The sequence below is a fragment of the Dermacentor silvarum genome, chromosome 10, assembly GCF_013339745.2.
Source record: "Dermacentor silvarum isolate Dsil-2018 chromosome 10, BIME_Dsil_1.4, whole genome shotgun sequence".
Lineage (NCBI taxonomy): Eukaryota > Metazoa > Arthropoda > Arachnida > Ixodida > Ixodidae > Dermacentor > Dermacentor silvarum.
Window position 1 is genome coordinate 116,871,504 of NC_051163.1, and position 14,881 is coordinate 116,886,384.

Consider the following 14,881-nt stretch of genomic DNA (forward strand, 5'->3'; position numbering starts at 1 on the left):
ATTATTTATCTAATGCAAAAAATTGAGTATCTGTAAGCGACTGCAAACAACATTACCTTGGTTCTGTCCAGCTACGTGGCATTTGCATATAATTAAGTGTCGGTGCTAGAAAGTTGGGACGCCCTGTATATACTGGGTGTTCAAAATTAGGCTTTACGAAAATTTTTAAAAATCGCTTGTAGCAGGTAGCATAATTCTTATCGCTTAGCTTGGTTATTCGAAGAAACGGACATTAGTAACACAAGAAATTGAAACTAATATTCTAATAAATAACAAAAATTATCTAATGAACTTCTTAGTTAATTATTTTACGACAGATATTGCAATATATGAATTGTAGCCGGTGAGTTTGCAAGACGCATCCACCTAAAATGAATTTCCAGGATAACACCAGTTTCGAGATATTATTGCCCTTAGTGTGGGACGAAATACATGGGCGTTTTAGTTACTTTGTGCTTCGAATGTATAAAACAGCATTTTCGTAACAAAGTAATGTATAACAACAGTGCATTTTTACGGCGAGTTTGATGGTGCATATCTCCAAACTGGTGTCATTCTGGAAATTCATTCCAAGTGGATACGCCTGACAAGCTCACTGGCTCCAATTCGTAAATCGCAATATGTGTCGTGAAGTAATAAAATAAGAAGATAATTAGTGATTTCTTGTTAATTAGTTCAATCTATGTTTCGACTGCTCGTGCTACTAATGTCCGCCTCATCGATTAACCCAGCTCAATGATAAGAATTATGCTACCTGCCACAGGCGATTTCTAAAAATTATATATATAGACACAAAATTGGAGCACAAAACAAACGTCCCAACAAGCAGTGACCAATGACCGATGATTGGACCCCTCCTGGATTCCCATCGGCTTCTATTGTAAGTGGCCAGCTAGTGCCCTGTCTGTGTCAGAAAACGGCATTGCCTCCATGTTAAATATGGGCAAGATGGTGGGAAAAGTAGTATGTAAGCATAATAAATAAATATGTTTTTTAAAGAGTGCGTTTCGTTTAGTTGTTAGCCCTTAGCGCACAATAGAATGAAACAAGTTTGGGTGATCTCTGCGACGTGGTGTCCATATTTTACATGAAAGCCTAGGTCTATTCTGTAACACGTACAGACGCGGAGCTGGCCAGTGTGCTGGGAAACTGCTTGGCCACCACGCACAATCTACGCTGTTATACTTTGCCGGTGGCAAATCGTAGCGCAGAAGCACAGGTACAAATGTTTAATCAATGGGACGGCATACTGTCTACCGTTTGTCATGATGTCAAACTAACAAGCACGAAAAGCGACAATTGTGTACGTTGCTGGTCCGTAGTTCATTTCGCGCCGGTTGCTTCACGTATTAAAATAAATATTTCTTTTTAATCCAAACGATGAAAACTGTGCGCGCACACAGGGCGCGACATTTGCGATGTTTGAATTTTGCACTATTTCCCGCGCGCTGCGTACGTGACCGGCCGGCGCACTGCGTTACCGCGATAAAGAAAATAGTTCCTCAAGGAAGCTAAGCAGAAAACTTTCATACTCTTGCAAACCGCAGAAATTGTTATGTTAAGAAATACCATTATATTACAAGATTTGTTAATAAATATTGCAATTTATGTCTATGAAAGCGTGGATTTGTATGCGTGTTTTTGTGTGAATGCGCGCTTGCGCTGTTGACTCTTTGGCGCATTCCGGAACTTTGTGCGTGCGGCGTATGTGTGCGGGTTGCGTGATGTGTTTACTGCGTTTTCTGTGCCCTTTGCCTCGCTGTGACATCTTTGGTATATTCCAACTTGTTGCTCGCTCTTTATGGGCTACACGTTGCCTCGAAGATCACCATGATCGCCTCCGACTCAGCCACATCGAAGGTGAGTGAGTGTTTCGAATTCCACTTGCTCGTTCATTGCGACGCTATCAGCAAAAGTGCGTACGGAGCCCGTGCGTGTCTTCCACGCGCCTCTGTGCTCGTTTTCATTACTAGTACTATCCTTCCGTTGCGAGAATTGGTTGTGCAGCACTAGATTTGTGATATTGAGCATGAAGTTTTGTCCTGATTTAACTTCACAGCGCGCTTGTGGCGACGTAAAGCAGCTATGTGGAGCCAGCTAAAACAGGGCATGTTGTGCGCGCCACGATTTTTGGTACGGTGTTCCTGCACCGATTGAAATTAGCCTTATTAATGAGCGCTCGTGCTCTGCCGTTTTGGTGGGCAGCTATGTGGAGCCAGCTAAAACAGGGCATGTTGTGCGCGCCACGATTTTTGGTACGGTGTTCCAGCACCGATTGAAATTAGCATTAATGAGCGCTCGTGCTTTGCCGTTTTGGTGGAAACAATGCGACGTGAAATAGTCCGAACTGTACTGTAATCAAGTATATTTCGTTCGCGCAACGCCGTCCATTGACGTGCATCTACTACATGGCGTGTCGGGATCGGCGAAAATATGCGCGGGGCGTTTTGCCGTTAGAATGTATTCTGCTGCGCTGTTCGCTTCAGGATCGAGTGCCCAGAGTCCGCTGACACGCCGTGCGGTAGACACGCGCTGTGGCGCGATAATAATAAAGAATTGCAAGGGCGTATATGTGATTCTATGTGATAGGTGAGATAAAAAAGGGGTGATGCCAGCGAATGCTGTGAAATCATCAGGTCATGTGTGGTTTGTTTTCCGCCGGTACGCGCGCGGTGAACATTTTTTATTTTTTTAACCATGATCTCCCTTCGACGCCATCGAGTGCTTCGCGCAAACGCCTTCGCGTAGGCGCTCTATATTCACGGAAAAGGCAGATTCTGTGGGATTCTATGTTCTGCTTTAGTGGGATGAAACATTCAAAATAATGTCATCGTGTGAAGTTTCAGCCTTTGGCCCTTCAGTAACTGATTGATTTAACTAAGTTCGAAAATCAGTAAAGGAACGAGATGCTTGGGCATATTTGCCGTGTCGTCCCACTGTGATTCCAGTGGCATGTAGGCGTTATCGACAAATGTCGAAAATTAGCAAGGCTTTTTATGACATAGAAGTAGACAGCTATGTCAAGAAGTTATTTTTGCTTTGAATTCACACACTAAAGAGGAGAGAGAGTGAAAGGGGAGCGTATCCTTGTGAACTAAATGACGCTTTGACATAAGCTTGGAACAATGGTTTGTTGGTGGAGCAGTTCTGTGGAATACTTAGAGAGTAAGCAAACTGTAGTAGCAGCAGTTAGACGGGGAGTAAAAAAATACAACACTGGTTTTATATGAACGAGCTACCTTTAAGATGTGGCCGCAACAGTTCAGTAGATGAGCAAAAATAATTTTAAAATTTAGGAGAGAAATTAAAAATAAATTATTTGCCCACCTCACACTGCCAGTGGCAAGAGCAGCCATGCTTTAATGTTTTCAATCAGTCATTTATATCCATCCATTTATGTCGGCCTAATCGTCCATGTAGATGTTTTGATTGTTGCTTTTGACTTATCGTGGCTGTCACATTTTAATACTGACATCTGTTTTCAGAATCAAAATGAGCCTGGAGACACCACAGCCGGAATGCGAAAGGTGAATTCTTTGGCCATTCATCGTGTAGCGTCACCATGATCAAATGCACTGTTGCCATGAGAATGTATTGCCGGGAGGTATTCTCCTTAAGATTTAGTAAAAATGGTAGCATTAAGTGTCTCCTCTGCGATTTTGCATAGCCTTTGATTTGCGAGTCGATTAATTTATTTGATGAGGTGGGCAGTTGGCACACCCTGCCTTTGTACACATTCAGCTGAGTAGGTCTGGGACACAGCAAGTGAATCTGATGTGTAGTGGTAATCGCATTAACGTCGACAGTTATCTTCCTGTTTGAGCTGCTACTGCTGCTTGCCAACACAAGCAGCAGTTGCCCAAGATGGCATGAAAGAGGTTCATTGAAGAGTGGCACATACCCTGAGTCACATACCCAGAGATCCAAGCAGGTCCATCAGATGGTTATTAACCCACTTCCCTCAACATAGCAGCCCTACCCATTAGGCCATCGACCACCAAGTGACACAAATTGGCTGGAAAATAGAGACAGACACCCGAAAGTATGTGAAGTATCCTAAAAATGCTACTTGCATTAAAGTTTTCGATACTTTGGTTTACTTACTATTTTATTTTGTACTGGGTGAATCCTTGTTTTTCTGAAGCACATGGCATCCTAACAGCATAACAAGCTATGACATTAGTTTTAGTTGTTTTTATTAGTGACATTAGTTGACATTTTAGGTCTGGAGCAGGCAGTATTTCTGTGATTTATTTGGAGTGTGGCTGTTGTGTAAATGTGCTTAAAATCCTTAAACTACCTCACTAATATTTACCTAAACGTGCCGTTTCACATAGGTTGGAGAAGTGCTCATTCAGATGATCCTGGCACAGCTTGCCATGGTGGACCAGGCAAGTTTGCAAGGGCCTTGATTCACCATGTGTTCACAAAGAAGAACCTCATGGGCCACTCACTTCTCGGAAACAACACCACCAATAGGCAAAAACAGGCTCTTGGCCTTATCAGGGTCAACACTGTTATAGGCAAGTACCATACATCCTTTTTCCCATTGCATTTTTGCATTCACATTTTGTACTTGGAATTACCAGCTTGCTATTAGCACAACAAATAACTTTCAAGTAGCCTGTGTCTGCAACTACGTGCTACAATAGCCTACTATTTGGAATGAATGTTCACTTGATCTCAAGTCTCTAACGCCTCCATACTAAAGTGCTAAATTTTAAAAGCAGCCTTAACTGCCAGAAGTTATTGGTGGCTCCAACTGACAAAGTTAGGTGTATTTGCGCATTAGTTGCACTACTTGACTGTCATTGCAATGAATAGTTGCAATGAAGCAACTACCAATCTGTAGTACCAATCTGTGAAGCACGCTACCAATCTGGTGGTATAGAGGGTGTGCTTAAGTAGCCTGAAAGTGTTGTTATAATTGTGGAGAAGCTATGCTCAAGTGCAGTTACTGCTCAACTCGAGGGACAACACTTCCACCAAATTTCAGCAATCAAAATGGCCCTCCAGATTCTGTAACGCAAAACATAGTGGTTTCACCTATTTCAACAGACCACATTGAATTAAAGTTGCTCCTGTCTTGAAGGAGGTCCATGTGGTGGCAGACAGTAGCCTTAGGTGGCAGACAGTAGCAGACAGTAGACAGGGAGCTTAAGTTACGGGGCATAATTGTTGGGTTGTTTCGATCAAAGCAACAATAGGAACAGTTGCCAACTTCGTTGTCAACATTGCTATGTTTAGCAATGTCCATTCATTCTAGGCACTCAACCTATTAAGATCCAATTTATCACATTGTATTCTAAGATGTGGAAAAAACAAAGGTATTTATTTGACTTTTCCTCACGTTCCCATAAAATGATCAGTACTCAATAGGCCCTTGGCAGCTACTATATAAAGCTTCTTACAGAACATGAAGCATGTCCACAGCTCCCACTCTGAAATTGTTGGAAATGTCTCCTGCTTTCTTACTTCAAGGACGCACTTGCCTGTTTTCAGCGTTATTATAAACCAGTGGTCAAGTACTATGGGTTTAGCTTTATTAAAGATTGAATGAGCTTTGTAGGTGTTCATGTTTAACCCTTTGAGGATCACATATTTTCTGGAAATACGTCCCCCAATTTAAGCATTATATTTTTATTCTGGATTGTTCTTCAGAGTGACGTTTCGAGAAAAAAAATGGGTAAATAATTTTTTAGGTCACAAAGTGACAAAGGTTTCTTAGTGTGCACAGTTTTACACCATGTTTATTGTAGCATGCAGGGCAAACTAGCATAATCACATTTTTAAAATGTAATGACACTCACAAAACATTAAACTAGGTGAATACTCCCAAACTACTGCAGTGATGGGCACCATAGAGTAAAGAGAAAGATCAGTTTTGTAAGAAGCCAAGGGGCAACAGCACAATCAGGATTTTTGTAGAAGTCGCAGAAGGTTACAGAATCTGTAATGTGATGCTTGGGGACACTTCATTCTTAAAAGGCATGCTTATTTATATGTTCTTTCGCCGCCTCATATTTATGGTCGTGACCACACGATTTGTTTCCGCCACTCTACATGCATGGCAGTGACCCTCAAAGGATTAGCAGAGTCAGTCCACTTGCATATTTCTCTTGTAAGACTGAGCATTTCTTCGTATTTCTTCTTCGCATTTATTTGTGTTAGTGTAACCAGGTTGGCGCGCAACTGCAGTAAATCCTCGTTATAAGCAGTAATTTCTTTTAAGTAGAGAGGCATAAGAATGGCTATCATAATGCGAGAAGTTCACTCCAGTAGCATATGAGCTCGTAAAACAAATTCAGATATACCATACTCAATTCTGGTCACATAACCGTATTTGGAGCAACTCCTGCAGGGAAAAGTGCAATAAAGTGCTGCACATTTTCATTATGAATGTTGAGAGAACTAGTTTTAGTTGTCAGTAGTCTACCATTAAGTTTTTTCACCAACAGTATGAAGTCTTTTTTCCACTATTTTGTTCCTAAGCAATCAACGTTCACATCTTTCACACCAAGGATAATCATGAAGTTATTCTGCCACAGTAATCTTTTCCTGTTTGCCTTCTGCATATTGTACTAAGTGGAGTCCTCCGGCACCACTCCACTTTGAAAGCTGGTCATTCTCTAGAATTGAACTCGTGAAAACTTTGAATAAACAAAACAAATGAAACAGTTTCATTATAACAGGGCGTACTGTATGTCGCACTTTTGCATGTGGAACATTGATCTTAAACCTCATGCTGTTTTTCCTTTTTTTTACAGGCTTTACCTGTCACAAGTTTCCTGGGACAGACATGGCGTACATTAAGAACACTCTGGCCTCACTTCTCGCAAGGGACCTGAAGTGTCCAGAAGAGCCCAAGTCTGTGGACAGTTCAAGTGTTGTGCACTTGCAGCCCTCAACATTTTTTTTATTATTATGATGTTTCTAGTCACCTGAAAAGCCCAGGTTGGATGGTTCAGACACAAGTACTGTGTTGTGATTAATAATTAATTGCACAAGTGTTGCGCTTTGTATTTTAGTACATTTTTACGTAAATTTTTAATATATTTCTACAAAAGATAGTGTTTCTTGACTATTTTATTTCATAGGTATCTCGGGTCATTTCATGCCAAGACTGTTCCATGACGGCACACCATTTCAAGTTTGTTTGATAAAGTAAAAGTAGGCACAGTGAGAAATTTTCCAGAAAATTAGGTTTCATACATACACCGGAAAGTGGAATCTGTGCTATTGTCAGAGTGGTTCTGTTTAAGAAAAACTACATATTAACATATGTTTGTAGTAATGGTTTATTTTGCTATTTCAAAACAGTAAAAATTAAGAGGTAAAAGTTTGCTTAAATTCAGAGTGCGACAACAGTTCTTGGGCAAGGCAGCGATGTGCTTTCTTTCATGTACGCATGAAATCTGATTTCTTGCAAATTCTTTCATTCTAACTTGTTTTGCGGCACTCAAAAATGAAAAAAAATTTTCCTCATGCCAGTTCCATTTAAGTCTTCCAGCAGGTAACTAATGGCCACGGTCTATCAGATATAAATCTTTAGTCAAAGTGAATAAATCGCTTGGTATGTAATGACCTGCCCTGGAACCTAGTAATCATGGCAGAAAACGCAACTGGATCGTGCAACAAGCAATGCAGCACAATAAACTGCTGCCATGGCACAACTTATTGTAATTACTGTGTCGTTTCAGAGGTAGATAACGTTTAGTAAAATGGGCACACACCATTTAACCAATAAATAAGAGTCTCAGTGGGCTCATGCAAATTGTGCCATGATTATTATGTTACTGGCTACCAAATAGAGAAAGCAAGTACATTTTAAATGTTATTTACTGTAATGCTTGTATATTATTTATTTTCTATTTATTTCAATTTTGAGAAATGTTTTAATTTAGGGCCACGCAAACTTTACACCTCTCAGTATTCAATTTCGTTATTGTATCAAGCTGCTGGCAGTTTGTAGATTGAAATAGGAATTTTTTGATCTCAAGGCACACATGGCTGTACAGTTAACAAATGTTTGGCTTCAATAAACAATTCATCTAAAAAAATGCTTTTTGTCCACATCAATTTTGAGCTGTTGATTTCGTGGAGTATTGATTTTGTGTGTTAAGCCAATTCAAAAACTGGCATAATGGTTCTGCTAGCAGCTCTATAATATGTTTTATTACAGGCTATATCTAAAAGTGTGGTTTTGATCCCTGGGTGACCCAGGTCTGCAATACAGAAGTGCCTGCATTTAAGTTTGCCCCTGCAAGGATCACATCAATATGGCATCAATGGTAATGCTATGAGACTCAACGTAGCTCAGCAGTATTTAAAGGAAAGTCTAGTGCAGTTTTCAACACTACTCACCAAACAGCATATTTCAGTGGGCTCTCAAGTGATTTCAATAGTGACGTTCAACACTGCTCCAATAATATTTAAATGGTGTTGCAATATTGACTAACATTGCACGTTGGGCTTGTTGGTGTAACCCTAATGGAGGCAAAAGGCGTAGCGCATCAAAAACAGGACACAAGAGGAAGAACACAGACAACACACACGTTTAGCGCTTAACGTGTGTGTTGTCTGTGTTCTTCCTCTTGTGTCTTGTTTCTGATACGTAGCGCCTTTTGCCTCCATCAAGCAATATTGACGTTTAACACATCCAATAATACTTCAATGGGGTTTCAATATTGATGTTCAACAATGCTTCAATAATATCTCAATGGGGTTTCGATATTGATGTTCAATACTGCTCCAATAATATTTCAATGGGGTTTCAATATTGACATTCAACACAGTTCCAACATTATGTCAATGGGGTTTCAATATTGGCATTCAACGTATTTCAACAATGTCTCAACAGGTTTTCAATATTGACATTCAACACATCTTCAACAGTTCTTCAATGGGCTTTCAATATTGGCATTCAACATGTTTCAACAATCCATCAATGACTTCTCAAATTGAAACGACCCAATGATGTTTCAACAAAATGTCGCGGGCCAATTTTCAACACCTGTCAACAATTTTCTCAATAATGTTTCAACAAAGCCTCAATGTGCTTTCAATGCTATTTGTTGACATTGACCAATGACTTTTCAACAACATTTCAACAATTTTTTTGTAAGGGTTAACCACGAATCGAATATTGTCCTAGTTGACTCGGTTCTCGAATTAAATATTCGCTATTCGAAATCAAATTATTATTTAAGACCGCCCGAATACCTAAACGTCGTCGACTGTACACGATTAGAGATCAAGCAATAATGGGATTATATTGATCCTATCTAGAGTGGGTATAATGTAATAGATATAGCACGCTACTTCGGTCAAACAGCCAGACTTTCATGCTAAACACGACCACTCACTATGAAATGTTTAGGCAAGGCACAAGGCAGTGACTGTTGTTTGGTACTATTCATATGTACAATAGTTGCGACCTCTCAAGGGCAAATACAGGGTGCCTTTTTTAGCTGGACCAATTAATATAAAAATTCCCGTGGCAGTTAGCACAATTCTAAACTTTTTCTAAATTACTCGATGAGGTTACCATTAATTCTACGAGAAATCAAAAATCTTATGAATAATTGACATAATTACGCTAAAAGCTTTTTAATTCCCGAGCCCCGGTTTAATTCCCGAGCCCTTTTATCGATTTTCGGGCACAGCAGTGGCAGTGGACGGCACGCAGCATCGCTTCTTACGCACTTGTTTTGCCACTGTTGCAGAAGTACAGAGTGCGGCCGTCAATCTGGCTGTTGCGTCATCGTGGCGATAATTTGGACCGCCGACCCGATTTCAGCTGCTACCACGTGACAGACCTGAGGACGAGGGACGTCAAAAGGACAGGCGGATCCTGGATTCTTCGCTTTTCGGGCACAGCAGTGGCAGTGGACGGCACGCAGCATCGCTTCTTACGCATTTGTTTTGCCACTGTTGCAGAAATACACCGTGCGGCCGTCAATCTGGCTGTTGCGTCATCGTGGCGATAATTTAGGACCGCCGACCCGATTTCAGCTGCTACCACGTGACAGACCTGAGGACGAGGGACGTCAAAAGGACAGGCGGATCCTGGATTCTTCGCTTTTCGGGCACAGCAGTGGCAGTGGACGGCACGCAGCATCGCTTCTTACGCATTTGTTTTGCCACTGTTGCAGAAATACACCGTGCGGCCGTCAATCTGGCTGTTGCGTCATCGTGGCGATAATTTGGACCGCCGACCCGATTTCAGCTGCTACCACGTGACAGACCTGAGGACGAGGGACGTCAAAAGGACAGGCGGATCCTGGATTCTTCGCTTTTCGGGCACAGGCAGTGGCAGTGGACGGCACGCAGCATCGCTTCTTACGCATTTGTTTTGCCACTGTTGCAGAAATACACCGTGCGGCCGTCAATCTGGCTGTTGAGTCATCGCGGCGATAATTTGGACCGCCGACCCGATTTCAGCTGCTACCACGTGACAGACCTGAGGACGAGGGACGTCAAAAGGACAGGCGGATCCTGGATTCTTCGCTTTTCGGGCACGGCAGTGGCAGTGGACGGCACGCAGCATCGCTTCTTACGCATTTGTTTTGCCACTGTTGCAGAAATACACCGTGCGGCCGTCAATCTGGCTGTTGAGTCATCGCGGCGATAATTTGGACCGCCGACCCGATTTCAGCTGCTACCACGTGACAGACCTGAGGACGAGGGACGTCAAAAGGACAGGCGGATCCTGGATTCTTCGCTTTTCGGGCACAGCAGTGGCAGTGGACGGCACGCAGCATCGCTTCTTACGCATTTGTTTTGCCACTGTTGCAGAAATACACCGTGCGGCCGTCAATCTGGCTGTTGCGTCATCGCGGCGATAATTTGGACCGCCGACCCGATTTCAGCTGCTACCACGTGACAGACCTGAGGACGAGGGACGTCAAAAGGACAGGCGGATCCTGGATTCTTCGCTTTTCGGGCACAGCAGTGGCAGTGGACGGCACGCAGCATCGCTTCTTACGCATTTGTTTTGCCACTGTTGCAGAAATACACCGTGCGGCCGTCAATCTGGCTGTTGCGTCATCGCGGCGATAATTTGGACCGCCGACCCGATTTCAGCTGCTACCACGTGACAGACCTGAGGACGAGGGACGTCAAAAGGACAGGCGGATCCTGGATTCTTCGCTTTTCGGGCACAGCAGTGGCAGTGGACGGCACGCAGCATCGCTTCTTACGCATTTGTTTTGCCACTGTTGCAGGTTGGTGTTATTTTCCTTCGACCTCGCTCTTAAGCTTCTGGCGTTCCCTGCTGCTGCTGTGCCTCTAGTTAATCATTGACCGCTGTTACTATGACTGAATGTTTGGCGTGCAATGGAGACATACGGCCCGAAGAAATACCCCTTGTGTGTACAATTTGTAAATATTCATACCATGTTGGTAAATGTTCTGGAATCACTGGGTCGGCCTTTCGTAGTAAAGGCGATTCCTTTAAAAATTCTTGGAAGTGTGCAACATGTCAAACAAATGAAAAAAGGGGCGGTGCGTCATCGAATCTGTCTGAAAGCCAAAGATTTGAAAGTAAGCTGAACCAACTAAATGCAAACATACTATCACTTCTTCCACTTGTTGCCAAAGTGGATGCCTTATCTGAGGCTGTCAAGGGCATCAGTAACATTGAGGCATCTATTCAATTGCTTTCTGACAAGTATGACGAAATACTTGAGAAGACTGACAGTCAGGGTACTGAAATTGCGGCCTTGAGGAAGCGTGTTGAACGTTTAGAGTCTGAAACTTCCCCAAATACCCAAGAAGTGAAAGCTCAGTTAAACGAATTGGAGCAGTACAGCCGCCGTCAAAACATCGAGATTCACGGTATGCAAAAAGAAGAGAATGAGAACCTTCTTGATAAGATGAACTGTCTGGCACGTACGCTTGAGCTTCCCGAGCTATCAGATTCTGACCTTCATTCCCTTCATCGGCTGCATCCACGTGCTGGTAAAATGCCTGTGGTGATAGCTCGCTTCCAATCTGTCATGTTGAAAGAACAGTGGATGCAAAGTCGCTCACGTCTTCGGGAGAAAGCACCAGGCTTGCGCATTTTCGATAACTTGACTGCGATGAACAAAAGGCTTTTATGGCTAGCGCAAACGAAGGGAAAAGAAATGAAGTACCGCTTCGTGTGGCAAAGGAATGGCCATGTTTTTGCACGAAAGAATAGTGGCGACAGCGTCATTCGAATTTGCCAGGAAAGTGATCTCGCGAACATGGTTTAATGTTACCGCTACACGTATTGTTTTGATAAGCTTTATTCCTTCCCATGGCGGTTTCATTCCTAAAGTCTTCTTATCTCGATGCTGTTTCTTTTCGTGATTTTGCTTTTGAGGAGAGTAAGCGCTCGAAATTCTTTTCCTTTTATCATTTAAACGCGCAAAGTTTACGGAACAAAGAGGACCAATTAAACACATTCTTTATGTCCTTAAGCTTTGAGTTTGATATTTTGGCCTTTACGGAAACTTGGTACAATACCGTTCAAGATGTAATCCAAATCGATGGTTACAAACCTGAATGCTTGAGCAGATGTAATAAGAAAGGGGGTGGGGTTGCTTTATACATAAAAAACGCTGTTCATTATGACGTAATGACTGAACACTGTTCTATGTCGCCCAACTACGAACTTCTTTTTGTCAGATGTAGAACTTCGCATTGGCTTGTTATAGGCCTCCTGCTGGCTCGTTGGTAGAATTTTTCCGTAGATTTGAAACATTGCTTGATTCTCTATCGTCTATGATAATACCTGTGGTAATTTTGGGTGACTTTAACATTGATTTGTTGCAAGCTGGTAACACATCAGTTAATGAATTTGTCGACCTGTTATCAATGTATGGCTTTTCAAACAATATTGCTCTGCCTACTCGCGTCTCTGCATCTAGTGAAACCTTGATTGATTTGTGTCTGACTAACCATGATGAAAGTGACGTGAAGCGGGAGTGCTTTTAAGTGTAGTCAGTGACCATTTACCTTTGTTCTGTTTCATTCCTAAGCGCATATTTCCAGAGGTTATCTCAGAACACTCGACAAAATCTACGCGAGTGATGACTAAGCGCGCAATAGATAATTTTCGTCAAAAATTGCGTCTGTGAACTGGAATGAAATTTTAGATACAAAAAAATCAGATTCAAATATTTTATACAACAGTTTTCTCGAGAAAATTATTGAAATTTACGAGTATTCGTTTCCTTTGGTAACTGTTAGAAAATTCAAGAAAGCCAGAAAACCGTGGATTACGCACGACCTTGTCAAAAGAATCAGGGCACGAGATAAGCTCTTCGGAAACTTTCTGAAATATAAGGACACAGGAATTTTTATACAATATAAAAAAGTCAGAAACCGGTTAAATGCCGACATAAAAAAGTCACGTGTTGATTACTATGCTAGCAAATTTACGGACATTCTTTATGACCCTAAAAAAACTTGGCGCACACTAAAGGACATATTGCGGTACACAAAGAACAGCATTCCCCAGGAACTTACGTACGGCGACAAAGTGCTAAGTGGTAAATCCCTCGCTGAAGTGTTCAATCAGCAGTTCTTGTGCTTTGGATCTTTTGACTCGGAAGTTAGCAACAACTTTAAGGACTATATTAACACCAGTTTGCAGAATACTATGTACCTTCATCCTGTTACACCTGCAGAAATAGCACACATTATTAGCAATTTAAAGAACAGCTCCTCTTGTGGTTATGATGGTATTAAAGTAGCACCAATTAAAGCAGTCGCGGATTTATTATGCAATGTTCTTTGTGACATAACAAACCTTGTGTTTTCTACAGGCATTTTTCCGGATAACATGAAAATTGCTAGGATTGTCGTCTTGCATAAAGGAGGCGTCACTGATTGCATCACTAATTACCGGCCGATATCCATACTTCCAGTTTTTTCAAAAATTATTGAAAAAGCTTTAAATTCTAGAATAACTGGATACCTGCAAAAGCATAACCTTATATCCCCGAATCAGTATGGCTTTCAAAGGGGTAAATCTACTGAAACTGCGCTACTTGAAATACGTGATAAAATTGTGGCCGATATAGAAAACCAACAATACACAATAGGCCTATTTTTAGACTTTAATAAAGCATTTGATTCAATTAAACATGACATACTTTTTCTAAATTACCCTTTTATGGAATCAGAGGCATTGCGCTAGACTTACTGCGTAGCTATCTATCACACCGCTCCCAATTTGTGGAAATCAACAGCATAAAATCAGATTTAGCAGATATTAAGTACGGCGTCCCGCAGGGTTCTATTTTAGGTCCTACGATTTTCCTCCTTTATATCAACGATATCGTGGCAATACCAGAAACACCCGATATTGTATTATGTGCCGACGATACAAATGTTTTCTTCTCCTCTTATAACATCTCTAGTCTAATTCCTCTTATTAACAACTGGTTAAATTCCCTTTCAATGTGGTTATCGGCAAATCAGCTCAGCCTAAATGTTAAAAAAACAAAGTATATTGTTTTTACTCCTATTAACAAGCCAGTTATGCTCGCATCTTCTTTGATATTTCAATCGCAACCACTTGAAAGGGTTTCCCAGTACAAGTTCTTGGGTGTACTCTTCCATGAAAATCTACGGTGGACGCATCACGTAAGTTATATTAAACGTAGCATAGCACAATCCATCGGTATGCTGAATAAGCATCGCACGCTGTTACCCTTAAAACTTAAGCGTGAGCTGTACTTTGCTACTATTCATTCCAGACTCCACTATTGTCTACTTATCTGGGGCGTCACTTCTAAAGCTAACTTGGAAACGCTATTCCGAATGCAGAAAAAATGTGTTCGTATTATTCATAACTTACCGATGTACGAACATACCTCTGAATACTTTCACCAGGACGGTATTTTGA

The 14,881-nt window shown here is 41.7% G+C and overlaps 1 long non-coding RNA gene across 2 annotated transcripts; it reads left to right on the forward strand.

The window, feature by feature from the left end:
- The first annotated feature begins 1,661 nt into the window (after positions 1-1,661).
- On the forward strand, positions 1,662-6,332 carry LOC125940879 (uncharacterized). 2 transcript variants are annotated; one of them, XR_007464054.1, is made up of 3 exons: positions 1,662-1,860; positions 3,486-3,527; positions 4,338-6,332. It is a non-coding gene; the product is annotated as an uncharacterized LOC125940879 (long non-coding RNA). The 2 variants fall into 2 exon arrangements; XR_007464055.1 differs by lacking the exon at positions 1,662-1,860 and adding an exon at positions 2,674-2,860.
- Positions 6,333-14,881: the final 8,549 nt, after the last annotated feature.